Source organism: Chiroxiphia lanceolata, chromosome 1, assembly GCF_009829145.1.
Source record: "Chiroxiphia lanceolata isolate bChiLan1 chromosome 1, bChiLan1.pri, whole genome shotgun sequence".
Lineage (NCBI taxonomy): Eukaryota > Metazoa > Chordata > Aves > Passeriformes > Pipridae > Chiroxiphia > Chiroxiphia lanceolata.
The window spans coordinates 14,422,641-14,444,588 of record NC_045637.1 but is presented as its reverse complement, the minus strand read 5'-3'; the positions used below and the strand labels follow the sequence as shown (position 1 = coordinate 14,444,588).

The 21,948-nt window shown below is 39.2% G+C and overlaps 1 long non-coding RNA gene across 2 annotated transcripts; it reads right to left on the bottom strand.

Annotated features, from left to right (window-relative positions):
- Positions 1-959: 959 nt before the first annotated feature.
- LOC116793549 lies at positions 960-21,007 on the bottom strand. 2 transcript variants are annotated; one of them, XR_004359523.1, is made up of 3 exons: positions 20,830-21,007; positions 9,524-9,846; positions 960-1,152 (listed from the first exon to the last, which is right to left on the bottom strand). It is a non-coding gene; the product is annotated as an uncharacterized LOC116793549 (long non-coding RNA). The 2 variants fall into 2 exon arrangements; XR_004359525.1 differs by lacking the exon at positions 960-1,152 and adding an exon at positions 3,867-3,940.
- Positions 21,008-21,948: the final 941 nt, after the last annotated feature.

Sequence of the window (21,948 nt, the reverse complement as noted above, 5' to 3'; positions counted from 1 at the left end):
TAAGGCTCTTGAAAGACCCGACTTCAGTTCTCTGCTGGGGCATCACCTTACCCATGCGCTCCCAGCAAAGCATCTACACTGGTCTCCAAGTTATTTTGGCTCTGCAAGAAGAGATGGGATCTGACAATCTTGCAAAATGGAGCCTGTAATTTATTTTTTGCCATGTGTTTTTTATTCTGTTTGGGTAAAACCCCATAAAGTGGTATTGCTAACAGATTAATACCTCAAACTGGGATGCAATTGGATTCTGCAGTAAGAAGAGCTATATGATTACCTTAGGTAGGTAACCAAGAAGTGGTGTTGACAGGTCTTGGCATTTAGCATGCGGACTGTGACAATGGAAAGATTTATTCAAAACTACTGCATCAATTAGAGTCTGTATTTTATTTCACTGCAATATGCTTCTTGGTGTTTTGATTTCTAGCTTATTTAGAAAAGTAAGCTCCCTGTTGAATACATCAGCTGACTATTAAAATGAGTGAAAATCCATGGCCTTCCACAACAGCACTGCACAGAAAAAAGCAAATTAAATTGAGACATAGATGAGAAGGGCAAAGGAGATTCATCAGCCACTCTGGCAACAGCAAAAGCCAGACAGTGATGATTATCTCTCCATTTCCCTTCTCCCTGCCACCCGGTTGTAGGAGCTGATTCAACCTGATGGAGAGAAAGCAGAATCCAGATCAAGGATCTCTTTAATGGAATCTCATTGCCCCACAGTGAAGACCTGGTTTTTTCCCTCCCATTATCTCTGTCTGTCTTCATGTAGCCTCACTACCTTTCCTTCATTTCACCCCTCCCTCCTCAACCCTACTTCTTCTTCTATCAAAAAAGGAGGAGGCACAAAGCTATGATGTTTCCTGCTGCTACTACCATATGCACTTTCCTCGACTGTTTGCATTTCATACTTCCATGTTTTATATTACTCCCAAAGTGGCTGTGACCTCTTGAATGTTTTCTGAATAAGTAAGATTTAGATATGGTAAAGCATAGGCAGTGGCACCACACCAATGAAGAGCAGAGTGGCAGGCACTATTTTAGACATCAAATCAAAACTCAGGTGTGTGAGGGCTCCTCCCTCACCCTTTCTCTGCTCAAGCAAATGTCCCACCAGTGGCACTTGGAATTGCTGCATCTGTCTTCAGTTAGACTCTGGGGAGACAGAAAACAACAGAATAGTTAAGGGCTATAAATCTTGCTCAGCAGCTGAGGGCTAGTTGAGCATGAGCCAACCAAAACACGACTGGTATGCAAATACGACTGTAAGTCAATCACCTTATCACCATAGCTAGCAGACAGTCCAGGACTTGTTGAGCTCTACTGCATGGTATGGTTCCATGCCAGGATCTCCCCTTGAGTGGGGAGACACCTGTCATGGTTAGTCCTCGAGGTTAAGAGCATTCTTATCACATCAGATATTCAGTAGGTGAATTGGGAATAGGAGCACTGAAACTTGGAAATCTTAGCAAAGGGATAAAAAGAATTGCTTGTACATATATGATCCTTTAGATATAAACTGTTGATAAAGTCTGGGCCTGAGCCTGAATACAGCTGCAGCTAAAACTCCCCTCTGAGAAGGAGTTTAGAATGCAAGGGGGTCGTTTCTGAACCTCATGACTTGACGACAGGGTCTCCTGACACCGCTCTATGCAGTACATACCTTGCCAATGAATCTCGTTAAGCCACTCTCACGTCTGCCATTGAACTTTGTTATTTCACTGTCCTATATCAATAAAACGTACTGTTGCTTTTCTCTTGCGAGTGAAGTGCATGACTCCAACCACAACAAGGTGAGGCTCGAACCATATGAGGGTCCCCCATACTCCAGCTAGAGTTGTTACGCCAAGGCCTCGTTCCTGAGGTGTGCAAGTACATGTCCAACTCCAAGCATGTCAGCAGCCCACTACTTTGAAAAGGATTACTCACACTGTGAAGTACCTTCCTGAACTGGAGCTTCAGTATTGAGTTGAATAGCAGAGAAAAAAGCTTTTGAGATCCATTGAAAAAGTGCTAATTCAAACCCCACGTAAAATGTAGGCTAGTCTGAACAGCTACATTATTTCTCTAAAAAAATAGACAGTCATCTTGGCAAAGCTCACTTGTTATTGAATTCATTTTTATGTGGCAAGTTATGGGAAATTTAATAATACCTTCACATTAATTTTTTTAATGGAAGCTATGTGAAAATATTTCAAGTTATTAAATGCTAACACCCTTTAGTAGTCTTCGGAACTTAACTAGAAAATCAACATTTTTCTTTATTTTGGTCCTATTTAAAAATCACATATAGACACAGCTTCTTTCCCTCTGAAAAAATGGGAAACCTTTTCAAGTAATGCATATCAATGAAAGAAAATGCAAGTAGATACAGATCAAATAACATCTATATGAAAGTAGATATAGATCAAATAACATTTTTGTTTCATTTACTGCCAACCCTTGTGGACATCCTTTGCTTTCTCACATACTGGATGATTGCCTGGGGCAATCTTCGTGAATCATTTACATTTGCCTACTGTTGCATTTGGCCCAATGACTTTTCTGTGAAACCACAGTTTGTGGTACCTCCTAAGGGTATTCACAGTGAAAACTTTGTGCATCATTTTAGGGGTGTTGTAATGACTGAAATACAGTGAGTAAGAGACATATAGGAATTTCTCTCACAGCAGGCAATGAAGTAAACAAATAAGAAAATACAATTTCATCATAAACCCACTGGGGTTGGAGTTGGGTCATCATGTCAAGCAGTATAGAAAGGATAGCTTGGTCTCCATATTCATTAAATTCTACTCTCTGCTGAAACTGCAAGTAAGAATGCTAATTAGCAATTGCCACTCTATATTGGACTGGCACCAGGAGATGTCTAAATAGTCATCGCACTAAAAAATCTGTAGCTTCTTGTCACCTAACTTATTTTTGAAGAAAATATTTAGAAGTAAATAATTCTGCTTCCCTTTTTCAAAACCTCACTCTCCATCTTAAGCTATTCTGTTTTTGCAAAAAATGCACAATTAATTCTTTTAAAAACCCCCATCACTTATTGCTACAATATTGTATTGATGTTGCTCAAAGGATCACATCACAGCCGTAACATTTTGCACTGAAACTGTTGGCTAGATTAATTGTATTGGCCACATTAATGGATTCCAGAGTTGAGGAGATCATTTTGCTTAGCAAACCTGACTGCTTGTGCAGTACAGATGACGCAAATGCTCTGAGCTGACTTACAGAAAATCACAGGATCATAGTTTGTGTTGGAAAGGACCTTTAAAGGTCATCTAGTCTCACCCCTGCTTGGGGAAATCACAGAATCTTGGAATAGTTAGGGTTGGAAGGGACCTCTGTAGATCACCTAGTCCAATTCTGCCAAGGCAGGGTTACCTAGAGCAGGTGACACAGCAACTCATCCAGGTGGATTTTGAATGTCTCCAGAGAGGGAGACTCCATGACCTGCCTGGGCAGCCTGTTCCAGTGCTCTGCCACCCTCAAGGTTAAGAAGTTCTCCCTCGCGTTGAGGTGGAAATTCTTGTGTTTTAGTTTATGACCATTGCTCCTCATCCATTTTGATTGCAAGATCCCTCACTGAAACATTAAGGTTTCACTGAATAATTACAGACAGCATTAAAATACGTGGGGATTATTCTGTCTTTGTACACAGAGCATCAGCTTCTCTTCTATGCCATGCAGTTCACAAAATATTACTCTGTTACCTCAGTATTGAAACCAGCAGCTTTTGCCCACTTTTTCCAAAGGGACACTGAGTCTGAATTCAAAGACACAAAGAAGTGGAGAATACACCAGTATTCTTGGTATTTTGTTCCAATGGTTAACCGCCACCAAAATAATTTCCTGACTGCTTATTTTTGGTATCTTCTGATTTAAAGTATGTAGACAATCCTTTCTGATGTCATTTTGAACAACTGAAGCCTCAGTCCAACACCTGTTTAAGTCAAGGGAAACATTCATATTGATTACAAAGAATATTGAACCAAGCTCTGAATTATATATAACACTTCTCTGTGGTTTATGAGATGAATGTTAAAGAAAGTATCTTTTTATTTTCCACCAGAAAGAGAATATGAACGATAGAGAGAATGTTGCCCTCTCATGGTTTTATGGATGAATATGATCTCATAATATACTAAAAATACAAAAAGAATATTTTTAGGCTGCTATATGCTGATCTCTTTTATATATTCCACTGAAAGCCATACTTGTAACAGGTACCACTCCTGCCACAGTAAATGTGATAAAAACACTGAAAACATAGCCCATTAATGTCAGACATGGAAGTAATGAAGCATGAGGGGAAAGTGTGATGCAAGACGCAAGTTTAGTGTCTCTGTTTTCCAAACAGCTTTGTAAGCTCATCCATTCTTCAGATGAACTGTTCTACACAACATATTTCCCCTCCTGGACAAGTCCTGAGTGCCACTGAGCAGGAGGTACAGAAAGAACTTTTCTAGTTTAAGTGCATGTCAGTTCCAAATTCCTGGAACGTTTTTCTCCTCAAAATGAGTAATCTCCTGACCATGCATAAAGGAACAGAAATAGGTACAAACTGACCGAGAGCAAATCAAGCTTCCTACACATCCTTGGTAGCTGTTGAGCAGTATGGAACATATCCAGCATTCCCAGCATATCCAGTGCATGCAAGGCCCAGGGCAGCTACTGAACTAACCCCAAGATCAGAGCTGCTGTTGATCTTCTATGCTCTCCATGCACATTCTCTGCCAGTTGATAATGACCTTTTTCTGTCTTCATGACCAATTGACATTCCACAATGAAAAACATAGCATTAAACAAGAAGACCCCATGTGATGATCTCCCTGGAAAAGTACTCCTGCAGGCTACTCAGAGCAGCTTTGTATTTTTTTGTAAGAACTGGATATAATACTGCATAACCTCAGACCAAGAGCTCAGTCATGTCTCACATTCTGTGAAGTCCTTCATGTGCAAAACCATGAAAGAAACCACATGAAGATATGTAGACCATTGAAATCTTCAAGTAAACATTACCCACATTTATCTATCACTTGCTTACTAGAAATAACTAAATTCCATCTTGACTAACCGCTAAACTATGTTAAACTGGAAAAAAATTGCATAAAATAATTAGTCATATTTAAACAAACTGTAGGCCAGAACAGACCATTAGGTCATGTAGCCTTGTGTCCTGCATAACACAAATTTCACCTAGTTACTGCCAGTAAGTTATATTCCGTTATAATAAAATCCTCCAAGACAGTGTGAAAATTTTTAGAAAGATAATTTCTCTCCTTTGGCACATTGTGAAGGTTAAATCTCTGTCATTCTTAAGTGTTTGCATGTTTTCCCTTCACTTCTCACTGAAAGACATCTGTCTTTCAGTCATCATTTTGTAGCCTTATTGACATCTTAATTTTACAGATGGATCATCCAAACAGTTGTTACTCAAAGGATTTTTTTAATGGAGACTTTCTAAAAAAAACATAATGGCTTTGTCTCCACAATGCTATTTTTTAATAGTTTTGGGTGTAGTCATGACAATACAATGTAAAATAAGCTTCTATTCCCATATAGGATGGTAAACTCCTGAAGTTATTGCACCGAAAGGGGAACTTCACACTTAACACACTGGAAATTATACGGCTTACCCATTTTCTCAGAATTGGACTGGGATATTTTGGTTTGGCCATACTAAAGCTAAAAAATGACTTGGATACCAAACGTGAAATACATTTCAAATTACTTTATTTTGGGTCAGGTTATAACACTAATAGGCTGAATGGTAGCAGAGTAATTCTGGTTTCCAGTTGGTCTCTGGGATGAAAACCTCTCATGTCTATCACAGTCAACCAGATACATCCTTCTGTGCACATACTGGATTTTACTTCTCTTGAGTGTCCTGGAGAACGTGAAAGTCCAGGCTTGTGCCAATGTTGCATGTCATGCTAAGCAATTTTAAAATGTCAGAATAAAGGTAGAATAAAAATATGCTGTATATATTTTTTTACTCCTCTATTTCTCTGTAAGAGCTTTCTGGTCTTCAAGAGCTCACACAGAGAATCATATCCAAAAGAACATGTCCCTCTGTCCCTTCCCAAGGCAATTGCATCAGAAGAAACAAACAAACGAACAAACAAACCAAAACCCAGGACAAGAAAAGCTTATGACAATTAATATTGTTGTATAGACCAAAAGAGGGTAAATATCTGCTTGGTACATGTCTACACAAGAAGATTCAGACAGGCTAAGCTAGCATACCTCTTTAATTCCTCTCAAAAGACTCAAGTGGAGTAAGTGTCTGGGAAATTTACCAGATGAGGCCCACTTTAGGGACTATCACAAACCTCAAATTTCCATTCCACTGAGATCTGATGGTGGCAAACAGAAAGAGATGCACTTGTAGAAAATTCACAGATCCAAAGGGAAATCTTCACAGATTTGCATCCTCTCTGATTTGTATGCTGGTGTAAGAGGCTTATGACTTATTCAGATACACATCTTGCTTACAAGGCTATCCTGTTACCCACGTACTCTGGGCTGAAATGGTAAATGTTTCCCTAATGGAAGGTTACACTGAAATACTATCAGTTTGCATTTCTTATACTACTTTGAAAATGCATAAAAGCAATGATGCAAGTTAAATAATGTTCGTCAAAAACTACCCTGGCATTTTGATTCACTAGTCTGCTGGTAAATCTTCTTTCTTCCTGTCCACAGCTATGCTAAATAAAGCATGGCACATTTTACATATATGGGATTGGAAAGCATTCAATTCTTTACATCATGCATCTTCAGAATCTTAACCATAAACATACCTTGCCAAATACGTATATTTATGCCAGTGTCCAAACCTAACATTACAGAAAACAGTTTCAGAAGAATGTGCAAGCCTAGAAAACAATGTGTAAGCTCTGTAGCCTGAAGCTTTGGAGAAGTGGCTTATGGACAATATTGTAGACTCCAACTTCCAGTGTTATGTGTAGCCAGGCATGACTGCTAATACCATAACTCAAGCTGATAAGGAGAATAAATGATGTTGCTCCAGAATGTATTTTCAGTCAGTATTGTCATGGGCCAATAAAGTTTTGGGTCTGTTGCTCTGAGGACACAGAGCTATCCCTGATGGGTACATGCCATAGAGCCATCCACCACAGCTCTGAGATAAGAGGAATGAAGAATGGCATTTAATAGTAGTCATCTTTGGGCCCACTGAGCCCCAGTTTTCCCTCACTCTTGAGCATGGCCAAGTGCCAGAGAGAACCACAGAATTACAGAATCATTTAGGGTGGAAAAGACCGCCAAGATCATTGAGTTCAACCTTTGACTGATCACCACCTTGTCAACTAAACCATAGCACTAAGTGCCACATCCACTCATTTCCTGAACATCTCCAGGGATGGTGAGTTCACAACCCCCCTGGGCAGTTCATTCCAATGCTTAACAACCCTTTCCACAAAGAAATTCTTTCTGATTCAGGTGCTCTTACTGTATTTCAGAATTGCTGCATCTCTCTGTGGAAATCTGTTTACTGTAATAGCTGTACAGCTAAAACAGCTCCAGAGCTACAAAACAGAGACTTACCTTTTGCTTTATACTTGCTTTGTATTAGCTGTGCCTTGGGGTTGTTTTTTTACCCATACTTCATCCTGCCTTATTAGTATGAATAAAGGAGCTGATGACTACAGAGATTACAAGGGTTTTATTTAGAATCCCCCAAGGGTCATTTTGAGCATTTTTATAGCTATTTATCTACCCTAAACCAGAAAGCAAATGGACAAATGAAAGCGGGAGGAATGAAGATTATGCAAAACAAAAATGGAAAGAACTGGGGTGACTTAGTCTGAAGAAAGGGACAAGACTTTTAAAACAGCAGCAGCAAAATTAGCCATTGTATACCCACACTGAGCACAGAAGAGGAAGAAATCAAGTTAAAAAACAGCAAGAGAGCTGTAGGCTGAACCCTGGACAAATACTTTCAGCTTGGAAGACAACTAAATACTGGAAGAGGCTGTGTGAAGAAGTTATGTCTTCAGTGTCACTAGGGTTGTATAAGAAGAGGTTACAAAAACCTTTGTCAGCTACAGTTAATTCTATCTGGAGACAGCAGAAGGTCTCCAGTGGTTTCTCAGGGTCCTTTCTAGGGAACAGCTGCTGTCCTGAATAAACTCTTCAACTTCTTCTCTCCATCAACTGACACTGAAATCACAAGAGCTGTAATAGTTATGAAAGTCTCACGAAAGAACCAGGTTTAGGGACAGGCTTTTCAAGTACACCTGGAGACTTTAGGCCTGTTAAACTCAGTGCCACCACATCGGGAGAGAGGGTTAGCAGAGGCGGAGGGATGAAGCTCTGTGGTTAGGGGACATTTGCTATTGGGTGTTTACACCAGCAGACAGGAAACCAAATTAACAAACTCTTGGCAGAACTACCAGGTAAGAGTTTTTTATTTATCTTTTGTATAGTCATATTGCTGTTTTCTACCACTAAGCCTCTGTGCCTTTTCCTCTGAATGCAGTTCCAGCAGTCTCCTATAAATTCTTGGACTTGGTGGCAAAGATGTGTTGTGTATTGGGGGCACATCAGGAGGACACACAGTCTGCAGGAAAGCTTGAGCTGGGGATGTTGGTTGCAAAAGAAGATCCACCCAGGAGCTATTTAAACCTGTCCCTTGTTTTTGCCAGTAACACCAGGAAGAAGGTTTACACACAGAAAATCCCTTTCTCCTAAAACTGACTGGAGGCCTTTTTAGGGAAACAGATTAAAAAAAATATATCTCCTAGTAGAGCTTCTTTTCCTGACTCCATGATGGTCCTTACCTACCAGTTCTAAGAATAAGCAAGTAGGAGCAGAACAGGTTTGAAATACTTGATTAGGTATGGGGGAAGTAGCAAAGTTCAGATTTTCAAGGAACTTAAAATGCAGGACTGAGTGTGGGATCTATTCTGTACAAGAAAGCAGGAGAGGTATTCATGCTGATCAGGTGAGGAAGCACAAGGAAATACACTTGTGGGCTCTTATTGCCATAAAATTAATGTGCTTAAATCCTAAGATCAGCTTCACAATGGCAGGGGAGCATGTTCTAATGGACGCTTTGTTCAGGGGAGGCTGTGAGAGGCTGAGGGAAACCCAGATGCACATCTGGAACAACAAGCTTTTGCTTGGCTACACTATTCCCTTCTTGTGAATCAGAAAGCACATTCAAGGATGGCTGAGGCTCTTACATACATCACAGTACTTTTATCTAAGCAAGGCATGTCCTCTGCATGGGCATGTCCCATGGGCACTATCAGATACTACGTTTCCCAGAAGTCATGTAGCATCAGTCATTCTTAGTACTCAGTGAATTTTTCTAGTGGGCCTTTTGATCCATTTTGGGCACTTTAAAGTAAGATTCAGCTTTTGTTCCAGTCTGACATCCCTTCCAACCATTTCTAGGATTTATCTCATGTGTGCTGCAGACATGCTGTAGGCTCTGCTCCAAATCATGTTTCAAGGACCATTTGTTTTAGTCATTTCTGTGTTAGTCTGCACCTACCTTGTCCAGGCTCTTGCTCTCCCAACACAAGTGACTCACTGTGCCTAGACACTGTCTTCTCCACCCCTTCTCTCCTGGGTGAACTCACTGGCCCCAAATCGTTTAATCTTCCCACTTTGCTGTATCATAGCAGCTGCCTCTTCCAATGAAACTAAAGCCACTGGCAACTAGACCTTCATTTGTGAGAGAATCACCAAGAACAGTCCATCTGTTTCTTGATCTTTTGGGGCTGTTTCTTCCAGTCAGAGGCAGAAGATAGAAGGAAACGTGTTCTTCAGTCATAGGAAATTCAGGGGGCAGACTTGAGCAGAGGGTAAATAACTCTGTGAGGGAAACAATAAAATATGAAATAATGAAATAAAATAAATTGAAATAAATAAGATGGTCAATGTCAGAATCTGAGTGGCATTTACGAATGTACAGGAAAATACTAGCATCCATGCAGTCTCAATGTTTTGTAAGAGCAGTAAAGCTAACGTGGATTGAGTCCAATCTCTAAAATTCTGACACAGCATGTTATTGCTAATTCTTGAAGATTAAAGCAGCCTCTGGCTCTCCCTCAGTGGCCCAATATGTATTGCAGGCTGCCAGAAAATAAACAAGCTGTATTAATTGCCCTCTGTCTTGGTGTTTCTTCCAAGAATGGTTGGCAGTATTTCTGTAGCCATTGCAAGTTCTTACCAATGGCCACAACTACGAAGTGGATGGGTAATTGTGGCCCCTTTTTTCTGGTTTCCTACATTCACCACAGGTATATCACACCACAGTGAATTTGCTATTAAAGTTGTTGAGACTGCATAGTATCAAATGTTTCTCTTCAGGTATTCATTATCTACTAGAAAATACTGAACAAAGTATCCCAAGGTTAAACTTTCCCAGTAACTGGTGGGGATTTAAATTCATTAAACAGTGGAATTCACACTGGAACTGCAACATTGTTTCCCTTTCGTGGGCAAACTTTTGATGGATGACAGGGTTTTCCAGTAAAGAAACTGAATGGACCTTCAATCATTTCAGTTGAAGACTCTCTTAATTGTGAATCAGCTACTTAGAACTGCATTCCATGGAACTATGGAACTGAAGAGATAAATAAACACAAACATGCATTCCACTCTATTTTAAGAGGTTTGTTTTTTCCCTGTTTGTTTTTTTTAGTCAGTGCAGATAGTATCTCAGATTCAAATTTTCAGCTTTCCTGGTGTTCTCCATGTTCTCTATAATACCTCCCTTACAGGAAAACCCTAATGAGGTCTTAAATTCAGACTTTTAAATGATTCTTCTCTTTCCAATAGTCAGAAAAAACAACACATTGCCAAACTTCCTTCAATATTTGTATGTTAGAGGCAACATCTGGTGTGTGAGATCATTGCACACACCCAGGTTTTTAACTTTGAGACAATTCTTGTAACTTAAAATAAAGACAATATGTTTTGCAAACTATGTTGTTTCCAGGCCCAACACACTTCGGTTAGTACTTTATGTATGTTTTCTCTGTTCTTTGGATAAAATGGCAAGAGGATGCATCAGGTGCTGTGGAATACTGACATAATTTTTCTGGTGACAGAAGAAGGGAAGCTTGTGAACGAGATCTGAGAAATGAGGTGAGTAAAAGGAAAGAACACAGATTAGAGTACTGAAACTCCATTGCATTTTATTTAAAATTTAAGGAAGAAAAAAGAAACTGCTGAGATATGTAAGCCGCTAATCATTGCTGACTACAGCACGTGCAAACATATAAACCCACTGCTTTGCATTAGATTAAAGAAGAGGTATTGCATTTCTCCAGTGTAATCGATAAGCTGAGTAAATAACTCTGTTCAGTATGCTCAAGAAGCTAGTGTTCAGTAGGTTGTGTGAGAACAAACAGCATTATGCTATTATATTCCACTTATGAGACAGCAGTATACTCTGGGAAATAGTGAATCAGGCCTTGTCCCTGGGAATTTCCGCCTGACAATATTTAATAGCTGCCTTAGAGGGTCAATAGGGGACAAGAGATCTGATCAGTTCATTTCCTGGTCCTTAGGTGCTGCCTTTGGCTGTGCTAGTTTCTTGTCATTACCACTGGAACTTGGCTTTAAGCTGAGGGAATTTCTGGAATTTAGTGTTCATGAGTTACGTACACACTCTCTTTGCCTTTTGGTAGTATGTCTTTTTCCTGATTCATGGGTTGAGACCAGTCATCGAAGTAGAGACAAGGGAAAAAGGAGGGTGTCATTCCAGCCTGAGCAGGAGCTGCTCCCTCATGCAAACACAGCAAACACATACACAGTGTCTAGCAGGAAAATTTTTGGTTTAAAAAGTAAAGCCTTTGAATGAAACACAAATCCCTTGCAGCAAAAGTGGGAAGAATTTTTTGTGTTCAGCACAGGAAATACTTTATGTGTTTTTCCTTAGAGGAAGCAGTACAAAGAATAATTCATACTGAATTGAAGTTTTGTGGTGTCTCAACTTTGTTTAAAACTCTTTGGAGAGTCCGACTCTACACTGTCTGGTAAAAAAATCTATTTTTTCAATCATTTAGCTGACACAGTGTGGTCTCCTTTGAAGGATGCAGAGCAGCCAGAGCAGTCAAAGAGCAATTGCCTTTAAGACAAGAACAGGTTTGATTTTTTCTTGAAAGATCTCCTCCCTTTTTCATTAAAATACAGAACATTCTTACTCACTTAGATGAACTCTGGTCCTCACAAGTCTTGTAAATAGTTTTCTGTTTTAGTAGCAATTAAAATCCTAAAATGCAATTAAATGATGAGGAAAACTGCATTTAATCCATACCTGTGGCTGGATGAGCACCTCCAGTTGTTACTTCTGCTCACAAGAACTGTTACCTTGCCAGAGCTCAGTATTTAGAAGCCATTCTCCTGCCCAGAGCTGTTTGGGATTCATACAAAAGGAAACTGCAGCCATAAACTGCTTGATTCACTGAGTGTGCTCACAACACAAGGGGAGTGCACTGACACCTGCAGCCACAGCCACCTTCATTTAAAGATGGTGGGAAGAGGCGACCTGCACAGTAACCCTGAGGTTATGGTACTTGCTCAAGTAGGAGAGCTGGCATATGGACCTTTTAGGGTGACAGAGCCCAAGGCCATGGGTCTTGCTTCACAGGAGAGAGCCTAACCATGAGGTTAATGGCACTCTGAGTGAGTAGTACAGTATTCATTCTTGTTGAGATCAGGACACTGTAATTTGAATTTGAGATCCATGAGTCCAGAGAGACAGCAATGAGGAGACCTATAGTTGGTAGCTCAGCAGTGAAAGAGCTCTGCTTCTGAAGTAGGGATTAGCTTTAAACTATTCAGTATGAAAACACTAACTTTTTTTGTCTTTTGACCTTTTACTTCATGAAAGAGAGCAAATCTTCTGGGAGTGCTACTTCTTTGTAAGAGAGACCAAAATGTGCACTGAGTGGAAATGAAGAGCCATTACAAAGCTTTAAATGAAACATAGTTAGGCTCATAAAATTACTCTTTGCCCCCAAACAGTTTCCTTTCCATCTCCTCCCCACAAAAAGACTTACATTTCCCTTTACTTTTGTTGGGGGTACTTATAAAAGTCTTAGTGATGGTTGCAGACCACCTACGTGATTTTCCTGCACTGGGTAATTTCAAACAAGCCACAGAACTAAGTCACCATGAAATGTTTAAGAATATAAATATATACAATTCATGGATGCATTGTTCACTTACCATATAACATAGCCAAGCATTCTTTCCTGTTATTGCCATCTTATTACTGGGAAAATGCCCAGTCCTGCTCATTCTTACAACTCAGCAGGTTCTTTTAAGCCAAAACAGTGTTTCAATGAGAGATGAGCTTACAACTTCACTTTCAAGTTCTTATTAAATGATTTCATGTGACCTTGGCAACAAGATATCTGTTAAATAATTTCATATGACTATGACGATCAACGCAGAACCAAGATTTGCAGACAGGGAGTTTGTAAAAATTTCTGGACCTAAGGTTGAAACAAAGAAGCTCATTCTTCCAGGGGAAAAAAAAAAAGGGATACTACTTTGCCATTCCTCTGGTTTTGCAATAAACTTTTCCATTTCTGCTGTGTTGTTTGTGTCTTCTGCACTGGTAAGGAGTTAAATTCAACAGACAACAACAACAACATCCTGAACGTTTCAAAAAATATTTCATTTTGGTTTAAGTCTACTGCAGTAGATAGTATTAAAGTTGAATGGATGAAAACGAGCACAATACGCTGAAGAATCAACTCCTTTGAAAGTAGTGAAGAAACAAAAATTGCCGTTAGAAGCACTTTAGCTGCAGGCTGACAGAAGCATTACAGAGACACACAGAATAAATGGAGAGCTCATTAGAGACTGACTGCAGTGAGCCAAGCAGATAGGTTAGTTGGGTATTTCCACCTCCAGCTCCGGAACTTTAGTCATTCAGGTTACCAGAAGAGTGACTTTTCTGAAGTTGTGTCTATTTTGCTAAAGAATCAGCAAGCCAAGCTAAATTAGCAGATCTTAAGTCCACAAATAAATTCCCATTACATTGGCTCAGCTAATGAACCACTTGATACAAACTGCCTTCCCAAAAAAGTGATACCATGTCTGCTGTACAGATTTGACCAGAACAACTGTGACTACTTCATTTGACTTTGCATCAAGTTTCTCACTGTGTTTATGCTCACAGACATGCACATATTAAGATTTCCAGCAAGAAAGCAGGGACAGAGAAGTTCTTTCTAGTCTTAGGGATGTTTCCAAGAGGGGAATAGTGAGAAACTGTTCTGCACTACCTTGACAAAATTTGGCTTGGGAAATAGCTTACAGGTTTGGGTGATCTATAAGTAAAAAAATTTCCTTCTGGCATCGAGTTTATTTACTTTACTGGTCATTCAGGAAAGGTTATAGGTTAGAATCACTGATTTATTCCTAAGTTAGCTCCTCTTAACAGAAGCTGTTGTTTCTCAGCTTACATATAAAGTAAGCTTTCATGCTACAACTGCTGCAGCTTGTTTCAGTTTTACAATGTTAAGTTTCTCACGGCTCAGTGAGGGACTGCAGGGTGTCCAGCAACAGCTCTCCTTCAGCAGTGAGAATAAGAGAAGCCTTGGCACTGAAACATCCATCAAAACAGAATTCAGTGATGACAACATAAAGGGATCCATTACCTGTTTTCCTGTATATATTACAGACCTTGGACCTCTCTGGTTTTCAAGATCAGAGAGACTAAAATATGCGGCAGGATATGAGGCCGTAAGTACTACTCAGATTCTCCATGTAGCACTGACGTAGGGCTGAGACAGTACCGAATTTTACACTGGCTTCCTGGGCAGGTGTGCTTTTCACCCTGGTGGATGGACGTAACATTTGCTTAACTCCTGACAATTGTGGAATGCATTGCTAACCTCACCACAGCCTGCCACAAATGCAAACGGCAACCTACGGCAGCATGACAAACCCATCCCCATGTCTAGCTTAGAGCTGCCTTCTCCTTCCAGCCACATGTAGCCTGGCAATCATTCAGTCCCTTACTGTCCCTCACCTGCTTTTTGTGAAAACAATGTCATTTCCATTACTGGCATCCAAAACCCGACGTTATAAATATAAAAATCAGACGGCTATTCCCTCTTTCTTTATGGGATTTTCCAAGATTGTCTTGGATATATTTAGTATTCATGTGTAATGAGTCAGAGTGTCCACCTGTGGTCTCCATAAACCGATTTTGTAAATAGCATTGACTGATGTGACTCAAAAAAAAAAAAAGGCCAGTTTCTGTTTTCCAGTTTTAGTCTGAATTCAAACACTGTTTGCAGTTCCAAGAACTCTGTGGGTTTCATGCTCTGGGTCAGTGGGTGGGGAATACTGGAAAAGGCACACTCCATCCTGTCCCCTTGTTCCGGTGGGCTGTAGGTCTGCAGAAAGATGACTTTATTTTATAGCACAGCAAACAACTTTTTCATTTAGAAACTGTTTAATATGCAACCTGTAGATGAGGCCCTGGCATACATACTTTCCTCTGTCCCTTCTTCACTTGGAGGTTGCTTTTGAAAAATATTGAATTTTTATCAAGCACAAATGAATGCAGAAAATGAGTTGAGGTCTGTTTCTTATAGGTGTTTAAAAGCACGGAAGGACGTAAGTCAAACTGACTTTCAGTAACACTTTGAAGAATACAAGAGAACAACTTACTTTAGTGTTCTGTTACCTAAGTTCAATTTAGCCTCCTGCTAGTGGAGGTGGCCATACTGCGAAGTGACACCTAAACTACTTAGTTTGGACAGGAGTCACTTGTGTGTGGTGTAAAGCCTTTTGGAGCTGCAGTAGAATCACAGAATCACTAAGGTTGGAAATGACCTCTAAGATCATCGACCCCAACCATTAATCCAGCACCACTGTGTTCACTGCTAAACCATGCCCCCAAGTGCCACACCAACACACCATGTGAACACTTCCAGGGATGGTAATTTCACCATTTCCTTGGGCAGCCTATTCAAATGCCTGACCACCCTTTCAACAAAGAAATTTTTCCTAATATCCAATCTAACCCCCCCACCAGTGCAACTTGACGACATTTCCTCTTTCCTGTCACTTATTACTTGGGAGACGTATACCCACTATACCTCTATAACTATACCTCACTACAACCTCCTCTCCGGAAGTTGTAGAGCAAAAATGTCCCCCTGAGCCTCCTTTTCTCCAGACTAAACAACCCCAGCTCTCCCAGCTGCTCCTCATAAGACTTGTGCTCCAGACCCTTCACCAGCTCCATTGCTCTTCTCTGGACATGTCGCCCTTCTTCGGACAGCATTTGTCCTCAGTCTCTGAATAGCTGAAATATGGGTCTGAAATGCTGCTGTGTGAATTGAGAGGTAACCTCCAGACCCTTTTAGTGCAAGAGGGAAGTTTTGGACAGGCATTTAAAGACTAAGAGCAAAGAAGAGGAGGCAGCTCGTATCCTGTTAATAACTGAAGAATTGTGTTAGCTGAAGCTTAGATTAACCTCTCTGGCAGATCAATATCTCAAGTTAAAAGCACCATCATGTATAATGTAGAGATATATAGATTTGGGTTTAAAGTCAACTCTAAAAGAATAACTGAAATCAGCTCTGTAATGAGGGTAAGTCACACCTCCAAAAAAGATACACCTGAAACTCAGGTTTCATTTTAAAATTCTGCATTTCTTAATATATTCTTAAGGCTTTTCTCAAGTTCTTGCCTTTAGATCTACTTTCATCTGCTTCCTTTGTAATCTTTGCACAAAACGAGCAACTAGATAGCTGTTCAATAGTTGCCAAAGGACGCTATAAAACCAGTTCAGATTAAGGTATTAAAAGGACACGTATAAGTATATAGGTACATGCATAAGAAGGCTGTTAATATTCAAAAATAACCAAGGAAATAAAGCAAGAGGATATACTTGCTGAGTGTTTAAATAGGCTGTTGTCTTTAGTGGAAATTCTGGAGAAAGCCAAGGGCAGGTAGGCTGGTGCCTTACTTAACAACTGAGTAAAATAATTGCTGATTATGGCAATATCAGCTGGGTTTCTTTTAGTTTTTACATTAAATGCCTTGTGTTTGGGGCTTAGAAATAGACCTCTAGCTCGGCAGCATGTGTATTAAAAGGTCCACTAAGACTCATAAAGATTTTGAACCTGCTCTGAGTTGCAACCTTAATAACACTGCTTCATTTTCCTTCACCACAATTTTATGAAATTTACAGTTAGCATATTTTCATTTTAAAAGTCAAGAAATGTAGTACCTTGAAGGATTTTTACACTAATTCTTCAAAAACACTTGGATCTGGAACTTAAAACAAATTTCAAGGTTTGCAAAAACACTTGGATTGGAATGTATAATACAATAAAATGCAATATCTGCATGACCCTTTACCAACTGAAACAACGAAGCACCACACAGATTGACTAGAACATGATTCTGCCAGGTGCCAACATGTCTTGTGAGTCATTGTGTATTCTCAGTTCTTTGAAATCAACAGAATCAAGTGAAAACACAGTATTTACTGAGATCCGGTTTCTAACAGATAAGTAAAAGAGTATTTTCTGCTATGTGCTTTGAATAGAAGAAAAATGCAAAGCATCCACTTGCAGACATCAAAATTACTAAAATGACCAAGGGACCAGCATTTCTCATATCGTAATGAATGCAAAGCAAGTAACTGAGCTAGCAGATAACATAAGGCATGTTAATTTGGAATTATAGCTGCATTTGGTAGCAAGGCAACGGCTAAAGTTCTATCAGCATTCCCATTATAAGCCACCATAAAAATCTATTGAAACCAGATATTTGGTGTGTGGTTTCTGAGCCTCAGAGTCATTCTAATATTTGCATTTGATTAAGTAGTTCCCACTGAAAAGAAATAAAATCAGTTATTATTATGGCATTCTAGATAACAATTCAACTGAATTTCAGGAGAATTAAGTTTATTTGTGCTTCTATTACCTAGTTTGGTCCTCAACATTATTTGCAATGCTTATTATTGCATAACTGTAAGAAAGAACTTCCTTATTTTAAAAATAACCTTCAAGAGAAGAGTATGTGCTAAGTGTTCCTGATGTAGATACATGTGGCTGACAATTAATGTGGCTGAAATAAAATATAACTGACTCAAGCTCAGTATGTCTGCTGTGTGGGAATGGAGTCTTCTCCCTATGTACTTTGTGCTTTTTTGTGCCTGTGATGTTATGTCAAGACTGTTTTTATTTACTGGCATAGCACAAATTTCAGTCTTCCTCAGGTTAGCAGTAGTCTTACTTGTATATGAATCCTAGTAGGCTGGGCACTTTCCAAACAGGAAAGGCAGCTCAGCTTTTGTTTCAATGGTGTCACAAGCTAAAAAGGTATGACAGAAACAGCAACTCAGCAATCAATGAAATCTAGCCAGATCCTCTTGGGCATAAAACAAAGCCAGTAACCCCTGGAAACACAACAGAATTATAACAGTGCCAGCAGCATGACATAGATCAAAGGGAAGGAAGTATAGAAAAAAGAACCATAGGCAAATAAAGCAACCAGAACTTTAAAGTAATTACCCAGTCTGTAACATAGCCAAAAGCCAGAATAGATGCTGCTATTCTTGGGACAAGTGTTATCCAATATTTTACAGCCTGCAGTGGTCAGTACTTGGAGCCTCAGTGGTGGAATTTACCTGCAGGAGAGCACCCCAGCAAGGCCTGAGTGACTCAGGGTGAAGAATGTCTTCTGAATCACAATGCCACTTCCTGTGGCACTTTGTTTCATGTCCAGGGTTCCCCTGTCTGTCTGATACTATGTAGACTTATCTAAGGTCTTGGATCAAGTTTCTGCAATACAGTCAGCATTGCTGGTTGAAGGTTTCAATGAATTTTCTCTAGTCCTTATAAAGGTAAGAATGGTAGGCCTAATTTTAAAATATGCCCTTGTTTTTGTTGAGTGTTGCCAAGCCTTCTGGTTCCACGGTCATTTAAAGAGCAGTCAGAGTTTCCGTTACAAACTCCTCTTTCAGGGATTTATTGCTGCAATAAAAACACATCCTCACATCACATATATACTCTGCACAAATTCTCTGGCGAAGGAAGCTGAGTTCAAGTGTCAAAAATTGCTATATTAGATCAAGATACAAGTAAAAGGACTAAGAACTTGATCCTGAAATGAATGCAAAATGCTTGGTTTTAAGCACCTGAGGAATTCCATTAAGCTCCAGAGCTTTGTTTACACTGTTAAGAAGCAAACACAGGGACCAGAGTAATTAATAGTTGTTAAAAACAATTAATCAGCTAAATAAATACATAAACAGACACCATAAATATGCCTTGCATTCATGCAAGGAAAAGCAACATCTGCCCATAGATGAAAGGACAAAGATCAAAACCCTAATACAGAAAGTAGTGACATCTCAGATGTATAATGAATTTCAGGTGTGTTTTTTTTCCTCAGCTCTTTTTCAATTTAACTATAAGAAAACCATGATATTAAAAGAGATTTGTCTCCTACCTTCTGAAGGAGATAGTTTTGATAATGCAGTGAGTCCTATGCCTCTTCCTTCTAATTGCTCATATCTATCTTACATCAATACAACAGGAAAAATTAATATATACTATTGTTATTGAAGAAAGATTAATGTGTGACATAGAGTAGCTGAATAACGTTTCTGTAGATACCCAATCCTTCTGCTGAGCCCAGAACTCTAATCCAGCATTTTCAGCAACAGAAACTGTTCCTTCTCTCATTAACACACTGACAAAATGGTATCTTTATTGTCAAAAGTGTTTCCCTACACAAACCTAACAGAACCACATCGGCATGATCCCGTGGTAGGCATGATCCTGCAGGTACAGGCAGACTTAAAATAAAGCCTGAAACTGTTGTTTTCTGATACAGAGAGCTACTTAATAGCACAAATATTACTGTATATATTGTATGTTAAAGGCAAAGCTGAAGTTTACTTAATAGGATAACTGCAATCCTAACGATGTATCTCATGGATATAATAAAATATTGATTTTGCCTACTGTAGGAACAAAAATCATGTAAGACATACAACCAAAATTTAGGCATAACAGCTGCACAAAATTACTTCAAGATGAAAGTAAGAGATGGAATACAGAACAGATAGCGAAAGAATTATTTCTGAATTTTACCATCATAACTGTAGACCTTGCAAAAAGTAGGGATCAAGAGAAATTGATGGAAAAGTCAAGGAAAGCCAATGAAGAATGGAAGATCTGTAGAAATTTTGAACATATTTGTAGAGTTTATGCCTCTTAATTAAATTCTGTACTGCAGTTATCACAAACCCACACCAAATATTCAGAGAAACTGCCACACCCAGATTTAGTGAGTTGTAGACCAAAAGTATATGCCTGTGGAAGTGAAAGAAAAAGGTTTCTGACAATTAAGTGTACCAACATTTTATCTCCTCCTCTGCAGTTGAATTGAGCTGAAGTACTGATAAACAATGGCAATCATATGGAAAACAAAAATCCCACAGCATTCATTAAAGCACATTTTGACAATTATTTTCCTTATTTTCTTTCTTTTTTTTTTCTTTTGGTGTAATCCATTTTGTCTGTAGAAATATCAGAATAAGGACACCCCAAGCATTTTAAAATACTGCATACGTTTTAATTACCTACTCAGGTGGTTTTAATATTTACTTCCTAATTGAAATGAGGTGAAGTAGCTGCAGAGAGACCTGCTCCTTTCAGCCCTCCTCATAACACTGGATCTATCAGCTCTTGTGTTTCAATCTCATTCCATGAATTATTTTTAAAGTGCTTATTTTTAACGTAAGATCACTAGATAATGTGGCAAAACTGTTACATAATATGTCATGCTGAAACTTACCTTTCTTTTTCTTTTTTTTTATCCCCAAGAGAGATGATCCACTTTTTCATATACTGGAATGACAGCTTTCCGGGAGAAGTACAGAGTATTCTCCAACTCAGCTCCTGACCAAACTGCTCAAAAAGTTCGACTGTATCAGGTTTTAATCAAACTTATTGAGACCTTACTGAAACGATCATTTTCATATGTTTGGCCTGCAAGGTTTGAATTATCACAAAGGTTTAGTCACAGAAGTTACTGACAAATAATTTTAATTAAACTTATGAAAGAAAATAATACGCTGCAAATAACAGAGGTGGCCCTATGGGTGTAAATTTGTTGGGTCAAGGTATGAAGAAGCTGGACAGGCCCAAAGACTGTGGGGCTTTGTTTTAGCTATACCAGGATTGACTATGTTTTTTAACTCATATTTTTGGACTCATATTTTTTGCTTAACCTATAAGCTTCAGAGGCTGAAGAGCGTTAAGTTGATCTCAATGTGCTCATTTCCCCTCAGTCTCCTAGATAACTGGACAGTCTACAAGAAGTATTCAGGGAAGTAAAAGTCACCTGAGAAATTTTTATAGGATCTCTCCAAGATAGAAAGAGATGTCTTAATAACTAAGCAATTTTTAATTTTTTTTTTTCCCCCAGTTAAGGGAAAATTGAAAGTAAGATCAAAACATAATAAAGCTGACAAGAAAGGGTTGTTAAGGCAGAACACACGAACCCATATTAGACAGTCTGTGAAGCCAGCCAGCTGTGATACTTGATTGACAATTAAAAGATTCTATTTCCCTCAGTTTGGTAGAATGAAGGTGTCACAGGCTGCCCACCTGCAGTTCCTAAGGGGATTTCACTTCAGAGCCAGCTTCACTTTAAATGCTGGCTTAGTAAAAGTCACAGAGAAATGTTAGGCATGTGGTAGCTGTTACATGCATTGGAAGCAGTGCTACCTCTCTTGCCACGTTATATGTTTCTCCAAGTAAGGGAACTGCCTACTTTTATCTTATACCACACATACCTGCTGAAGGGACTAAAGACACAATTTGGAAGAGTTGCTTTGAAGGATAAGGGAAGAATATGGGTAAAGTCACATGTGTGTGATCTGCACCCAGTCCCAGCAGTAGTTGTATTCCC